The following is a 6,000-nucleotide window of genomic DNA, read 5'->3' on the forward strand; positions in this document are numbered from 1 at the left end:
GACCTGGGTCAATACTGTGCACAGTTCAGTTGCCCCTTTTTTCCTGTCTTAAATGGATTCATGAAATTCCCGCGAGAGAAGACGGGGAACAGCTGGGCAAACACGCGTTAGAATGCGTGATCCTGATTCCCGCGGTACGTGCCCCGGGAATTCTTGGACTTCCTTGGAACGGAAGAAAATTATTAGCAAAAACAACTTCCATTTTCTTCGCTGCACGAGACTCCGCGGAGAGCTTTCTACCAGACACTATGGCGCAGTGCATCGTCCTTTGCGCATTGCTATTGTTCACATTCCATGCATAGGAAATTTTTGAAAATAAGGTTGTTTGAGAAATGAGTTTAAAGATGGTCGAAAAGAATTGTGCTTCGACGGTATTGTTCTTACCATTATTTAACACGTCAAGTGCCGAAAAGTAATCGAAACAGTAATCAGAATGGTAAAGTATTTTGGCCAATGAAACTGGAACGAGACAATAAAATTTATCATGGCGGATAGCATTTTAACTCTTGCATCTTAAACATCGTAGTAGAAGTCAGTTTGATTGAATATATTACGGCAAAATTGAATGGTGAGTGCCAATAAAAAAATTAAACATTTCTAACAGGTTAAGTGACGGAAGTAAATCGCAACAATGACAAGAATGTTAAAGTATTTTGATCAATGAAACTGGTACTAGACAATAAAATGTATCATGTCGGATAGTATTTTAACTCGTATATCCTAAACATCGTAATAGAATTTGATTAAATTTATTAAATGTATTACGATAAAAATGAATTTTCAGAGCCAATAAAAAATTGAACATTTTTATGCGTTTATTATAATATAGAAAGCATACTGTCAGAATTTACGCAGCCAATAAGTTCCTTAGTTTGCCAAAAGATTGGTAAATACCAATATAAACATTCATCAAATTTTAAGAATTGAAACTTAGTAAAAGGAACCTTCATTTTGTGAAACGTTTCGTTTTATTTGCTGAAATGTCGCGATCAGTATTTTGTTTAGCTATACGAAACGAATATTTCTAAAACTTATACAAGCATTTATTTTGTTAATTTCGTTTCTTGCGCTCACAGACTCGGTGAAGTTATTCCACGTGGAACGAACCCTTTGCGTAAATCGAGGAACGGATATATCTGTCTCGTTCTAATATTTGCGGAACAAAGATTTGCATAAAGATCCGCAGTCTATGAGGACCTAATCGTCGAGCGAAGGACAGCGACGCCGTTAATGCTGTAAGAGGGCGCAGGGAAATAGAAAGAGGGGCTCTGCTCGTAAAGGCGAAAATTGGTGGTGCGACCTTCATGCACAAAAGAGCCGTCGAAGGAACCCGCCGGTCGTTTTACGAGGGAATAATCGGCGCGGGCCGAGCCCGTGGTCGATATTTCGTCCTGCGGAAACCGAAAACGGGAACTGGCGGCCGTTAATGGCCGCCGTGCCGAGGTGTCTGACGAATGCTGGTAATCCTACGAAACGATCGGAAAAAGGGAGCACGCGAAAGGGAACGAGCCGTGGAGTGCACTCGAGCCTGGCCAGGACAGCTGCCAGAAAGTCGTTTGCCAGAACTCGCAGCGAAACTGAATGAAACTCTCGGCCGGCCGACGCGGCGACGACGTTCCAGCCGAGTGCAGCCTGTTCGTCTTCGAGTGCGCACCACTTGCACATTGCACATGCACGCGAACGAGGCGACCGCAAGCTATCCAATCAATTCGAACCGTTGCTAGAGCTATCGCTGTTGCATTGTCGGCCACTATAACGCAAAATCCTCTGATCTCTAACTAAGAAAAATTGTTGATACCTCATCAGTGATCTCATTACTCGCGTAATCAGCAGGATCTCGAAGTAAGTATAGAAAGTGGTGCTTCGAAAGGTGGTCCTTCACCTGCAATGTATTATTAGCTGATATTCTAATATTCTTTATTAGCTTATTTCATTTAAAATCGTTTCCTCTTCGAGGCTTTTATTAGTGACCTAATTATTCTTTAATAATATTAAGTCACTCACGTACGTCGTCGAACTCAAATTAGACCAATCAAATTTCGGTACCATTATCTTCACAATTACAGGAATATCAACTTTTTCAACTGTAATTTTGTTTCGAATGAGAAATAAAATTTATCGTATGTCCGCATATACTTTAAAGTTGAAACATTAATTACAAGAAGGCAGAATCGCATTCAGCTTTGAGAAATACAGTAATGTTCACATTTAACAAGCTATTAATAGAGATCTCATCGCGAGCCCTCACGACTCGTCAAAGTGCGACAAGGGTTTAATCGCCTAGCTATTTATTATTTAGCTCCGACCCATAACATTAAACTTGTATGTGAGTTCGCGAGATAACAATAGGAGTAGACAATTTTCGATAAACCGCTGTTATCAATTTAGTGACGACGAGCTTCTGAACTGCCTCTGCAGGAAGCGTTTCTTTCGACCACAGATAACAGTTTTTTAAGATTGTAAGACCTGCAAATTCTTATCTCGCAGAAATCCTTTTTCGATTAAATAATTCGATTGGTTTCTGGTTCGGGGGATTTCGTTTTCAGAAACCCTTTGGATAATGATTTTCAGATTAAAGAGAAATGCGGCGCGTGTCGCCTATAGCGAAGTCGACAAAGTCGGCAGCGTTCTTTCCAGGTTTCCCGGCGCCCGCGTCAGATGGCAGAAGCAACCCAGGAATTCAGACTGCTTTGATAATCTATATTTACACCTGAAGTTTAAGGTGCACACCGGTGCACTGGCTCGAAAGGTCAGCCCTCCATGCAAAAGAATTGAACGGCAACCTTGGAACCGTTCTAAAGCCAAAGATGACGGACCATGTTCCAATGAAAAAAGAGGGACTCGGTGTTTCCGATGAAATCTCCACAACAGGATTGATCATTTTTTGAATTCTCTCTCAGCTATTCATTCGTTGCTCGGAAATTTTTCATTTAAATTCGAGGACTGGCATGGCTTCGATTCGAAACAGCAATTGCAGTTTTAATCACGAGTTACAGTTGCTTTCATTGGGGATTTTTGAGGATTCGATACAGTATTTTTTAATAGGTTCTCGAACAAGGGAAATACTGCTCTTGTTGGCGTTATTTTAGGAGCTTAATAACTAGACTGCGGATTTTTATGCGAAATGAAAATTGTCTGCATTCCTTGCAACAAATATTGAAGGGACGGAAACGGTTTATTTCTTTTCTTAATCATTTTAATAATCACTTGCAAGGGAACGCATGATGTTTGCACTGTTTTGAGATTGATCTGTTGATTTTTGTTATAAATTAATAAAATCCGCAGTCTGTTAATAATGTTAAGACACCGCAAACTTTTGAAGCATACTAGTTTATTAACACATTGATTGGCGAACACAATTTGTTGATTATCATACAGGTGCAGGCTGAAATAACATACATTCTCATTTTAGTCGCAATATTGTAGACAGTATATGTTGATATAATTTGTTCTCCACGCGGTTATCATAATATTTCTAAAAATCGTTTTATAATAGTTCAAATAATAATAATAATACGCCAGAGTAGAATGAAAGTTACTGAATTAAGTGGTAATAAATGACAGTGAAGAGTGACAGTGAAAAAGAATTCACCGTTAGAAAAACGAGTAAAAGAGACCAATATAATATTTATAACTCTTCATGTGTATAAAAAGGAGCCATGTAATTTACCTATTTTTTTTTTATGTGTTTGAAGTATAGTTTTGAAATACTCGTATGAAATAAAATTTAAAAATCATATAAGTATACTTATATTTTATTTATGATATATTGTCCTATATATAACATCTTATCTCTTTTGAATTTTAAGATGAAACGCCACGAAATATAATTGACGCATTATTGCACGACAAATAATGCGCCGGCATCCATTGCCCGGCGCGGCGCCATGTAAAATCCATGCGCCGAGTAAAACTGCGACACGTCGCCAAAAAGATGATCTCTTCGAGCTAAAATTGTCTGTGTACCTTCTTCGAAAGACAGTCTAAACACAGTAAAAGTTTCGTGGATCTGGGTGTTCAATCGCTCGGATATTAAAAGTACTCGAAGAAGCCCGTATCTCCGCCGGATAAGCAGACTCTCTGATCTCGTTCGCGAACGAATAGCAGGACAAAGACGATTCGCCGGAGACCTTGCGTAAAGCGTTATAACGAATCGGGGAAACGGGGGAAGAGAGAAAAAAGAAGAACACTCGGATGCAAAAACCGGTGGTTACCTTTTCTTACGGTCCAGCAAGCTCCGCGGAGGCCGCGCCTGCCTCGTGGCGGCGAGAGCGCCCCTCATTCCACTGTGCATCCTGATTAATCATTTAGAGCTGCGCCCGGCAAGTTCAACGTAACTTTCACCGAGTGCCCGGGGCTGGCAAAACACTGGCCGAACAGAACATCCAAGGATCCGTGTTTCCACGAGGACACTCGAGAAACAAAGCGGGTCGACGCGGAGAGCAGAAAAATTGCCGGATAGTTTACGAAAGTAACGTGAACGCTCCTCTGCGAACTCGGCTCTGGAAAATTCATACCGGGCACCATCGACAATAATCTCGTTTCACTGTTCTGAAATTTTGGGGAAATGAGACTGCGTGATTGAATTAAACGTCGCTGGGCCGTTCAAGGAGTGTCTGGACACCGACGGATTTACGATTTCGACACCGATTTTCATTTGAATTGTAAGATGGTCTGGTAACGTGTTTTCTGCAACATCTTGCCATGCAATATCGTGATGGACGTGCAATAAAGGATTCTATAAAAAATCTACCAAATCATTCGTGTTCATTCTTCTTAGCTCTAGAACTACCACATTTCAACACTAAATCTACGGAGCACTAAAAGCAATTAACGTGCAATGCTTCATTAGAATGACAAACCTGAATTCAATTCGTCTTTTGACAAAAAGATGTTACTATAAAAATAATATAAAATATAATAATATGAGATATTAACATCAATTTCTTTTAATGAAAATTGTATTGAACGTAATGTTTGAATTATGAAATTTATTCAATTATTCGCAATGGAAGAGAATTCGTAACTTGAACAAAGTTAAAGGAAGAAATATGAAACTGATCATTTTGACGGGACTAAAATATATGCATTGCTTTGTAACAATGACAAAGTTGGATTCATTTCGTGAATTAATCCAACTGTGGTCACGATTTCTATTATGACGTGTGCTTGCATAAAAAAACTCATGTAAAAATTTCGTCAGAGGAATATTTTGCGAATGACAGAAATTGTAAAGGAAAATTCAGAAACTAGCAATTTTCATTGATTTGGTAATTCTAGTGTTGAATTGACCAGTAATTGTTTTTTATAATTATCAATTATAAAATAGATTATAGAATTAAAATTAATTCTTTTAATAAATTCAAGCTTTATCGGACGCATCTCATTTCTATAGTTATGCGAAATCTTGTTCGGATGACAAATGAAAGATAAAAACAAACGAATAAAACTTGATTTAACCCTTTTAAATAATATCCAATCGAATAAAAATTTATGTAGATTATTTGATTAAGAATCCATTCGAATAATACAGCATCTGCTTTAATAAATATTCATAATTATAAATATTATTCTGCAATAATAAATATTCATTCATACAGAAATTTCTACAGCAAATAAACGATTCAAATAAAAGCGATAAAACATAAATTGTTTTTTTTTCCTAATTTATCGATTAATTTCTTCTGTGTTCATTTTTACAATTCATTTCCTTTCGAAAGCTGCATCGCAAATTGATATTATAAAAATAACATAAAATAAACACGCGCGCCTACAATATCATCAACAGAGTAATGTAAATTAAACCGATTCTCAATTTATGTACATATTGGAATGTATTCTTATCAATATACATTTAAAAAATTAATATTAAAGAATAATTTTATAATCTCGGTTAATTCATTCCGTTGAAGAATAAATAACAATTTACATAAAAGGATGCAATAAATGTTAAGAATAATTGTTATTCGAAGAAAATATCCTATTAGAAAGAATACATCC

This window comes from Augochlora pura, chromosome 7, assembly GCF_028453695.1.
Source record: "Augochlora pura isolate Apur16 chromosome 7, APUR_v2.2.1, whole genome shotgun sequence".
Classification (NCBI taxonomy): domain Eukaryota; kingdom Metazoa; phylum Arthropoda; class Insecta; order Hymenoptera; family Halictidae; genus Augochlora; species Augochlora pura.